Source organism: Scaptodrosophila lebanonensis, unplaced genomic scaffold, assembly GCF_003285725.1.
Source record: "Scaptodrosophila lebanonensis strain 11010-0011.00,11010-0021.00 unplaced genomic scaffold, SlebRS2 tig00000072-arrow-pilon, whole genome shotgun sequence".
Taxonomy (NCBI): domain Eukaryota; kingdom Metazoa; phylum Arthropoda; class Insecta; order Diptera; family Drosophilidae; genus Scaptodrosophila; species Scaptodrosophila lebanonensis.
Window position 1 is genome coordinate 1,443,652 of NW_022060558.1, and position 11,544 is coordinate 1,455,195.

Here is an 11,544-nt window from a genome sequence, read left to right on the forward strand (position 1 = left end):
GTTTACCTGGGTACAGGGTATTTCACTGTCAGGCTGGCTCGACTGTAGCGTTCTCTCTTGTTTTTTTTTTTTTTTTTTTTTGTTTTGTTGAGCATTAGTAATGGTACTTAGTTTGGCTCATGTGATTTCTCGCCAAGCTGTTGTACAATTATTTGATGGCAATCTAATGAAAATAAAAATACTTCAGCAATCTGCAATCTAGTACGCCCACACCATCGCAAACATTTGCTTATCTGCGTGTGTTCCTGCGTGCATGTTTAGCCGTACATGACTGTCTAATTAGTGCAATAAAATTAATTTACTAACCGTAAATGTATACGATTGATAAAAATCGTGAGAGTCTCACTGGATTACTGTTTACTTTTCGAATCGAGAGCTTCATAGCTTATGTGTTCAATCAAAGCTGCAAATAAGTATGTGGCTATATATACGGCTTACGAGTATTTCATTAGAGAGTAGACAGTTTCATATTTTGATTTTAATACCTGCTATCACCCTTTTTTGATAAGTTAGCTAAAGGTATAGCTGTAACAAAAAACTGAATTATTGCGATCAATTTATTTTCGGTATATCTTACCCAACTTAACACTTAATTTACACAGAACATTAACTCATTAACTGAACAAATCAAATTATTGCTTTTCTAATTCAATTTGGTTTTGCGTTCAACTTTGTGTTCCCCTACAAAAAATCAGACAAATATTACTGATTTGTAAATTAATCTATTAAGATTAATTCTAATTATAATTTGTTGTAAATTGTTTTTAACTTTTGTTAGTTTTATTATTTTATTTTCTCATTATACTCTTGATCAGGGTGACAAGCCAAGTAGAAATAGTCATTTCCGTCTGTCTGTCCGTCTGTCTGTCCGTCTGTGTGAGCGCAAGGATCTCAGAAAGTACAAGAGCTAGAATTTCCAAACTTGGTATCCAGGTTCCCCTAAGCCCAAGGCAGGCGAAGTTTGTTTTTTTATTCTGATACACCTCCCACTCCCCCGCTATTCGTGATTTTCCATAACTCCAGTAGTAATTACAGTTTTGAAAATTACATCCCGTTAGAAATTATGTGTCCAAGTTTCATCATGATAGGTCAATTATGATGAAAGTTATAGCTATAAATATAATCTCTGTCCAAGCTCTGCTGTAAATGTATGCTATTGGTAAATAAACAATAAAATAAACTCATATTTCCTAGATACTAGGAGAGTCTACATACCTTGTTTGGTTAATATGGGCTCAGCCATTTCTGAAATCCAGGGGCTCATACAGACAGACGGGCATGTCTGAATCGATTAGTTTCGTCATGCTGATTAATATATATATACACTCGCATGTTATAAACTTACTCTTACACATTTTTAACAGATATACCCTCATTTACCGTTAAGATTAGTATGTTTTTACGTACAGTTTCATTGTCATTAATTAATATCGGTGCTTTGTCTATGTGTGGTCATTTGTGTCTATGTGTGCAGTTCAGAGTTAGGCCAAAGCAGCAACAACTGCAGACAAATCATGGGCAGAGATTATATTAATGGTTATAACTTCCTTATAAGTTGAACTGTCACATCCAAGAATTACGAGAGTTATGGAAAAGCACACACAGCTAGAAAGACGAACATGAGTTTTCTGACTCGTATTATCACACTGATGAAGAATACATATTTCTGCGTTACAAACATTCGCACGAAACTAATATACGCCAAATTACCCTTTGGGCACAGGGTATAACGAAAGCAAATCGCTGTAGCTGCCAACAGTAATTAACTAAATAATTACGCCATACAATACAATACAATCTCATTAAATCTATATATATATAACTTTTTTTTTGATAAGAACATTCTGTTCAACCTTTTAACCAATTAACTCTTTAATCAGTGGGCGTGATGTTGATTGGCAGAAATTTAATAGCCAGTGAGCAGGGATTTGCTATTCTTTAACGTACTTATACTAATTTAAAGAAACGTCGTTAAACAACTTTTTTCGTTAAAGCAGAGTAAAACTATACTTGTAGAGTATGTCAAAAAAATGTTGGTTTTTACACGTTTTTAATTTTTCACCCTTTTTTCATGTTGGTGACTGCAGCAGATACAGACACTCAGACTTTTGAAAAGATATCCAGCTGATTTTTTCTGCATATGACAGCAGCATAATGAACGAAAGGAGTACAGTTTTGAAACGAAGCTCGACTTCACTCGTGAAAGGATTGCCACCGAATCAGGCACTCAATTACTGCGATTGATAGCATTTGTCTGGTCATCAGCACAATCTAATTAATAAATAACTCAATTCGGCGTTATGTGTGAATTGACTGGCACATTTCATAGTCAAGTATTGGCTATTGATTACGAATGAATAACGCATGTAATGAATAGGTAACGATATCGCATATCACTCACCACTACAAAGCTTCAATCAGTGAGGTTTCTGCATCTGTTTAAACAATTCAAATAGTTGTCTTACTATATATTTTTCTATAGCGAATAATGCACACAACTCATTGATAATAACACACTATTATCAGCGCTTATTTATGCTATCAATAACTTGCATGCCACTTATATGTTATTTGTAAACAACAATTGCGAACAAACATTATTTCTCACGCGGCTATTGTGGCAGCTGTTTAATAACAGCCAAACAATTTTTTTCTTTCATTTGTTTTGGCCACAAGACCTTTTTCAATATTCCAGAGCGCGCGGCTTTCTGGCGCCGGCAATTTAAAAAGCCAATGGCACAAATCACAATTCACGAAATCGCGACGGGTTCATAGGCATCCGACTATACTATACTTTCGATTTGTCGAGCACTCCGACCATTCACGATACGCTCTGTGCACCTGTTGAGCGACAGCCACTGAATGAAATTTGTACAGCCAGCTCGGCACTATCTAAGCCGGAAATCACACACGACTACAAGTAACAACAACAACACAACACAACCAGCCGACGACGACGCCGAAAAGCCGACGAAACGGCGACGACAACACAAACGAAAACGACGACAACGACAACGAAAACGAAAACGAAAACAATGGACGAGCGGTGGACGCGAGCGGCGACTTCTAAAGCACGTCCAACCCGTTAAAGTGTCGTTGGACAAATGAGGCTGCTGTGAGAAATTTGTTCTGGGGTGCTGCTGGCTTTTTGTTTATAGCTTTTCTACAAGTGGGTGTGTGTGTGTGTGTGTCTCACATGTGTGTTTATCCTTTTCCTGGGCGCCCTTCAATAATAAGTAAAAGCTTTCGCACTTGTTGCCCGGTCCTGCACTTTTGTCACGTGGTTAAATGCTTCTGCAGCTAATTCTCAGGAGAGTTTGGGAAAAAAAAAACAAAACAACTATATATACTATATATATATTATTACTCATACGCCCTCACATTTTGCTCTTGAGAATCGTCTCATTTACAAATGCAATTTGCCGAACTGGCTAATAAATCTTTCGACACTGGATTGGCTTCTTTCTTAGGTAACTTAATTGGCGATTATTTACTACTGAGGTTACTTCTTCTATTAACTATTGGGTTTATTTGTATGCCATGTACCCAATAGGGCAAAAGCGATATGTTATGTTTGTAAAAACGAATGGAAACGCCCACAAATTATATACATAGTTGTATAACATTGAACAATCAATCTAGCCATGTCCATCCGTATGTTCGTTTGTCTGAATGGAATGTTTGTTTCAAAGTTAAATATACTTGTACATAGTTGTATATCATAGAACAATCAATCTAGCCATGTCCATCCGTATGTTCGTTTGTCTGAATGGAATGTTTGTCTCAAAGTTAAATAAAAGAAATTTGTATACCCTGACCCCGAAGGAGAAACAAAAAAGCAGGGACCGCAAATAATGATTATTTTGTTTTTTTTTTAAACGAAAAAATCATTCACTTATAGTAACTTTTGGAAAGCGAGGAATTTACTGACATCCTTTTTTAAGGATTATCTATGTATTTTCACCATGATTTATAATTTTCATTTGTATTCATTCGTTTTACTTTAAAAATTAACCAATAATCATTATTGAAGAGCAAAAAAATAAAACTTATAAAATAATGATTATTCTTTGAGTTTTATTTTTTTGATCAAAAATAAAACTCAAGCTGAAAAGCTTGAAAGCTGCCTACGCCCTTATGTAACAAGCAGAAGACGTGGCAAGCCCACGGTTTACATAGGTCGCGCCACCGGGAACTTTTTCCCCTATATCTATAATTGTTAGTCTAAAAACATATTTATGTACCTTTGAGTTTTGAACAGTGTCTTACCATAATAAACTGAAGTCTTATCATACGAGTCTTATCATATTGGACGAGTGGTTGGTCCAATAAAGTCTTTTGTAGTTGAATTCCTAAACCGAATAAGGGTGGGTACCACGGGGTATTCAAGAGTCAGACTGACGTTCCACTCGCTTTAATTTTTTATTTTCTACTTCTATTCTAAATTTCTAGCAAAACCTAAGTGCTAAGCCCCCCTACCTTCCTCTTTCTCTCTCACTCTCAATTTCTTTCACACAAGCAGTAGCTCTTTTTTTGTATTTAACACAGTTTTTTTTTTTTTGTTATAGGTATATCACTACCGGGCTTGCTCGACTGTAACAATCTCGTATGCTCCTTGTTATGTTATTTGTCAGGTCTATTAACATCTAAAATCGCATTGAGCTGTGAAACGGGGCATACCAGGCCGAATGACGAAAAAAACTCCCCTAACGTGTCGGAACCATTATTGGTTAAACGTATTCTATTATTTTTAACGCTTAATTTGTCGACTTAATGGATGCATAATTATTACAAAGTAACTACATTACTATTTTTAAATTTCACGATAGATAAATATGTATACAGTATTGAAACGCATATATTATTAAAATGCTCCAGCAATGATGAATTTAGTGTAATTTTAGAATTTGCCGCTAGAATAATTCTGCCTTGCCAAATTGTTTATTTATTAATAGAATCGGATGGCGCATCTACCTATGTACCTTCCTACTGATCGCTCAGATTATGCAGAATTGCCGGTAGGCAAAAGGGTAAATGGTTCCTCGTCGCGACGATCCAATTAAAAAATGTATCTTGAGTACTTACTTAGGGTAAAAGCAACATATGAAAATATATATTGAAAACAAGAGAGAACGCTACAGTCGAGCAAGTCCGACAGTAAAATAGCCTGTACTCTCCACAAAAAACGAAAATTAAAAATAAAAAATTTTTTTTTTAATTAAATGATTTAAAAAAATTGAATTAATTAATTAAATTAATTTAGAAGACATGTTTATGATCAGTTTTAACAGCATACATTTACATCACGTGCCTATGCGTGTTTATATGCGCAAAGCAGCAACAACAAAAACAGCTGCGGGCAGCGCTGCAAGCAGAGCAATGGCAGCGATTTTATTTATGGCTATAACTTTCTTCAGAACCAGGACCTATCATGATGACACTTGGCATACGGACAAATAACCACGAACTGGATGTATATGCCAAATTTGAGTTCAAAATTCCAAGAATTACCGGAGTTAGGAAAAACACGAATTGAATCAGAAAAAAAAACACAAACTCGATCTGCCTGGGGCTTAGGGGAACCTGAATGCCAAGTTTGGTTATCCTAGCTATTGTACTTGCTGAGATCGTTGCGCTCATACAGACGGACGGACGGACGGACCGACAGACGGACATAGCTATATCGACTTGTCTTGTCATCCTGATCAATAATATATATACTTTGTGGGGTCTGCCACGCCTCCTTCTGTGTGTTACATACATTCACCGAGAAGCAGCAGATGGACTACAGAGCTATCTCAATAAACTGGCAGCTTGGTGCACTAGGTGGAATTTAAAGGTCAATCCCATGAAAACCTCTAACCCCTGCTTCACGCTGAAAATGCTAATTCCCTGCACGCCTCCTATTCAGCTTGAGGGAGTAACCCTAGAACAGCCAGCGCAAGCTAAATACCTTGGCATTACCCTAGACAAGCGTCTCACTTTTCGGCCACATCTGAAAGCTACGGTAAAAAAACGTGGCCAAATAATTCAATAGTTGCGATGGCTACTAAATAGAAGGAGCACTGTGCCACTTAGAGCAAAAAGAGCTGTCTATGCCCACTGCATAGCTCCGATATGGCTCTACGGTATTCAAATTTGGGGGATCGCCGCAAAATCTAATTATAAGCGCACCTAGGTCCTGCAAAACCATGCATTGCGGCAAATTACCAACTGCCCCTGGTATGTGCGCGGCTCGACCCTTCACCGAGACCTAAACCTGTTCACCGTGGAGGAGCAGATTGGAAGGCATACAAGTAGATACAGTGACAGGCTTCTGAGTCACTGCAGTTTGCTTGCAAGAGGACTCCTTCCTGCTAGACCTTTGCGAAGACTGAAACGATTTTCAAAACATTTAGATAAGCATAAGCCACCACTAACTTATTAATCCTTTGGGTACAGGCTATAAAAATTAATTGAAATGTTTTCATTTGTTACAAATGTAGCTACAAATGTTAATCTTTTTTTACATGACAAAGCAAAGATATAGAAAATGCCAGTCCCACGTTTAGTATCTTGGCACTGATCATTATCGTCCTTTATTAGAGCCTTTTTAATACTCTTCTATCATATTATACAAAGGATCCTTATCGCAAACAGCATGGCAGAGATCTTAAATTTTAGAAAGAAGATTATATTCGAACATTTTTAACTTAATGTGGATACGAATGACTGTTTGCTTTAATTCTAATTCTGTCTTTCACATTTTTTGTGTTTCCGAAGTTTGAATTGATTGAATTTCTAGAACAGCTTAAAAATTGGCATGCTATGTATATCTCTGCAACTCTGCTTTCTGCAATTGTTTATTCTCTGTATGAACTCGCGGCCTTTCTTCATGTCTAATGCATAAGATTGTCTGTACTGTAATTCAGTGGGTATCTCATACCCAGGTGTAGGTCGAATGGAAAATGTTGTTCATAAATATTTCAATATGCGGAAATTCGAGTCCTGTGGGATTCCTCCCCCTTACAACCCCCCTCCGCACTTACGAAGACGCTCCTCTTAAGTCAAATATAAGTCCTTATATATACTTATAATAAGTAAAGAGTAAATAAGTGTAAGGGTATGTTGCAAGGCAGATTGGGCTAAAATGTTGACCAGCACTATATACAGGGTGCGCCATCTTTTATGTCGGTATGTAAATATTGAATAACTTTGTCATTAGTGAACCGATTGACTTGAGTAGACCAGTGTTGAAAAATTAGTCTGAAGAAATTGTACAGAACCAAATTAAATAAAAATATCTCATACTTGAAAATCGGTTGTTTATTTTCAAAGATATTCAATGTTTACATACCGACATAAAAAATGGCGCACCCTGTACTTATTTCAATATTTTTGGGGCATACATATATGCTATGGCACACTGCAGCAATGCAGTTCAACCCAATAAAACAATTCACAATTTGTTAATAAGACGGCGCCAATGGGATGGCGTCATAAATACATAAACGTATGTATGTTACAAAATTTTATGAAATGTTGTATGTACATAAAGTATATGTAATCATTTTATGTGTATATATATGCACAACGGGCAACTAAGGTAATTGTTGTGCTCGTGCTAGATAGCAGACAAGCCTGCCCGCACTCTGCGCTATCTGCCTTTAGTTTTGGGTCGCAACTAAAATCGAATTTTTCCCGCATATCGGACTAGGCGCACAGCAACTGCAATTGCCTTGACTCGCTTTTCCAGTCCACACGTTTTCCCATTTTCCGATTTCTCTTAGCTTTTGTGGTCGGCAGCGTTGTCTAGCAGCCTTTTAGATTTTCCATTGAAATTTACTTTTTGCCATTTGAGACGTCGCGACGCGTCGACAGTGCCGGCTCCATTTTGTTTGAAGCTTAGACTCCATTTTGTTTTACGTCGTATTCGAATGGGCTAACAGCATTGCGGCGCATGGTTAGATATACTATTTGCTTTTCTGCTTTGTTTCCGCTGTGTTGACACTGCCATAAACGCGCTCATTTTCATGTGTCCTTTATGTTGATGTTTGGCAATATTTCACATGTACTTACATACATATATGGCCTTCACTTAATGTACAAGTATGTAATATAGTGTAATATAGTTTATTAATTGTGTGCTTATTTTACAATGTTGTTTAATATATACATTTATACATTCACTGTTAGGTATTTCTAAATGAACTCCGTTTGCTGTCCGCCTCTGGCGACCACACAAGCACAACTGAGTATATAGTAATTGATTGATATCGATAACGCAGTTATCGTAGTTCATCTTACGAGCTAGATCTACGAACTAGGTCATTAGTACAAATGAGAGAACTAGTAACTGCCACTTTGTTTACAACTCGGCCAACCTGACAAACAGATCGACCTCGATCTCGGTCAAAAACATACAGAAATTGTCTTATTTAATATTTGTGTCCAAGGTTTTAATCTGGCCGGTTCTAAAATTCCTTTATATGGTATTTGTGTTAATTGACAATTATCTATATCAGTAACTTCATATCTATCATTTTCAAAAACACGGCTTATCTTATATGGCCCGCGGTACTTTGGAGCGAACTTTTTGCATGTGCCTGTAGTTACATCAACGTTACGAATGGCTACGTAATCTCCACACTTATAACTTAACGGCGGCTTGTTTTTCAATACACTAATTTTTTCGTTCCTAACCTGTGACTGCGTTATTTTTCGACTAGCTTCTTGTCTTATTTCTTCGAGATTATTTTGATTATTTGTAGTAAATTTTTCCTCTAGATATTCCGATAAATCATCTATCATGGCGCCTCTCTGATTAACTCCGAATAAAAGTAAACTAGGGGTTTTATTTGTACTGCTATGAACCGAATTGTTAATGGCGAATTCCACCCTATTAACTAACTTGTACCAATCTTCTTGATTTAACGGATTTGACAACTTTCCCAACATAGGCGTTATTACGCGGTTTACCCGTTCTACCTGCCCATTTGCTTGAGGAGCAGCAGTTGCTACCTTAATATGTCCAATATTTCGTTCAGACAAAAACTCAGTAAAAGCCATTGACGTGAAACAACTTCCGCGGTCTGAAATTATTCGGCGGGGGCGACTGTAATAGTCGAAGTATTTTTTCAAACAAGCGTTAACTTCCTTTGTACTCGTCGAGTTTACTGGATATAATTTTACGAATTTGGTAAATGCGTCTATCACCACCAACAAGTGTTTTTGCTTTGATTTAATACTAGGAAGTGGGCCTAAATGGTCTATATGTATCGTATCGAAAGGGACAGGTGCTTTTGGGATACTGTGTAGTGTTCGGTTGTTTACTGTCTTCGGGACAGAATGCAATATACATCGTAAACAATTCCTTACAAACTCTTCTATTTTACTCCTCATTAATGGGAACCAGTACTTTGATTTCATATCGTTATAGCATTTTTCGGCGGCTAAATGTCCAAGTTTCTCATGGCTCATTCTAATTAACTGCTCCTGCATACTTAACGGAACGTAAAGCGCTAATTCATTACTTGCGTTTACACGATAAACTGCTCCATCTATTAATGCATAATTATCAACAGGGTGATTCTCTAACTCTTCTCTTAACTCATTAATAGCCTTGTCTCTCATCTGCTCAGTTTGTAATAATAGATCCATATCCTCTGAACTCGCACCGACTACACCAACACACTCTGAATCTACGCATTTTAACGGATATGTACCATGAACGATTTCATTATTGCTATTTTCTAACGGATTCTTCTCTTCACTATTACTGACCGCGAAACTTTGCCCCGGCCTATCTAACGGTTTATCCAACGGGTTTTCTATCCGGTTATCAAGCGGGTTACCTTCCTCTATCTGCTCGACAACATGTCTTCCAAAACTTTGAATAACATTTAATAGCTCTACACCTGACTTACTAATATTCATGGGGCCAGGCTTGGTATCTACCTGACTTGGCAAAACACACGGTTCTACTGGCAATCTTTCATCATCGTTTATAATAAACTGAGTCTGCCTACTCAAGGCATCAACATGTGGCATACTACTTCCTGGCCGATGTACTAGACATTCTATCGGGTAGTTTTGTAATTCGAGTACCCATCGGCCTATTTGTGGGTTCACCTCCTTTTTTTCTAGGGTACAGGCCAGTGCGTTACAATCTGTTACAATTTTAAACGGTCTATGTTCAAGATAAACTCGGAAACGCCTTAATGCATATATTATTGCTAAGGTTTCAAGCTTAAAACTGGTCATTCGTGCTTCATCTGCAGATGCCTTAAGAGAATAGAAATATACTGGGTGCATTCTATTATCATCCTGCTTCTGAAACAATATCGCACCAAAGCCTCTTGAACTTGCATCCGTATGAAGTTCAGTTTCCCGTTTCGGGCTGTAAATTGCAAGAACTGGCGGTGTGGACAAAAGAGCCTTTAATTTTTCAAATGCTGCCATTTCTGTTCCCTGCATTGGAAAAGGTCCCTTATTTTTTAATAATTCTACTAGCGGTTTACAAATACTTGCAAATGATTGGACGAAACGGCGAAAGTATGAAAACAACCCTATACAAGAGTGCAACTCTCGTACATTTGTTGGTATTGGATAATTTTTTATTGCTTGTATATGGGTGTCGTTCGGCAAGACTCCACTTCTGCTCACACTATAGCCTAAGTAGTCGATGGTTTTCCTAAAAAATTTACTCTTTTTAAAGTTAATTTCTAATCTGTTTTCACTCAACCGGCGAAGCAATTTAGTCAGTGTATCAAAGTGTTCTGCTATACTTGTTGTTGCCACTACAATATCATCCATAAAGACCACAATTTTATTGTTTCGAACTAAATCATTTAAAGTGTTTGAAATGAATCTTTGAAAAACTGAGGGGCCATTTTTTAATCCAAACGGCATTCTGAGATACTCATACTGTCCCTGTGGAGTTACAAAGGCTGTATACTTAATTGAATCTTCATTTACTCCTATTTGGTGAAATCCGCTTTTGAGGTCAATCACCGAAAAGTATGTCTTTCCTTCCAAATATTCTAGGCAGTCCTCAATTAACGGCAGAGGAAAATTATCACGAACTGTTAGCTTATTTAAGCATCTATAATCAACGCACATACGTATTTCACCGGATTTCTTTTTAACGAGTACAATTGGAGATGCATACGGTGAATTACTTGGTCTAATTACTCCTAATGCCATTAATTCCTCAATTATTTCTGAAACTTTGCCCTTCTCATAAAATGAAAGTCGTCTCGGACCAAAGCTAAAAGGGGTACTATTAGTTAATCGGATGCTTATTTTTCCTATCGGTTCAATCATTGTATTACTCCAAGAATTTATATAATTATTATAAATAAGATCTCTACACTGTTCAGCTCTATTCAAACCAAATTCGCAGCCAACATCAACCTTTTCGTCCACTATTGCCGCCACTCCGGCACATACATCATGCAGCTCCAACAACCAACGGTTATACAAATAACTGTTTTTTACAAACTTAATTACTGAATTGTTACAGGCTACATTATTTTTAGATATGTTCTTAAACAGGGATGCACA

General features: G+C 37.1%; 1 protein-coding gene across 1 annotated transcript in view; it reads right to left on the minus strand.

Moving 5' to 3' along the window:
• Positions 1-2,525, minus strand: part of LOC115625187 (lutropin-choriogonadotropic hormone receptor) — a 30,390-nt gene extending 27,865 nt beyond the window's left edge. The window contains exon 1 of the mRNA XM_030520153.1: positions 2,402-2,525. The gene's annotated coding sequence lies outside the window, so the exon portion shown is untranslated. The remainder of the gene's footprint in view (positions 1-2,401) is intronic.
• Between the last annotated feature and the right edge of the window lie 9,019 nt (positions 2,526-11,544).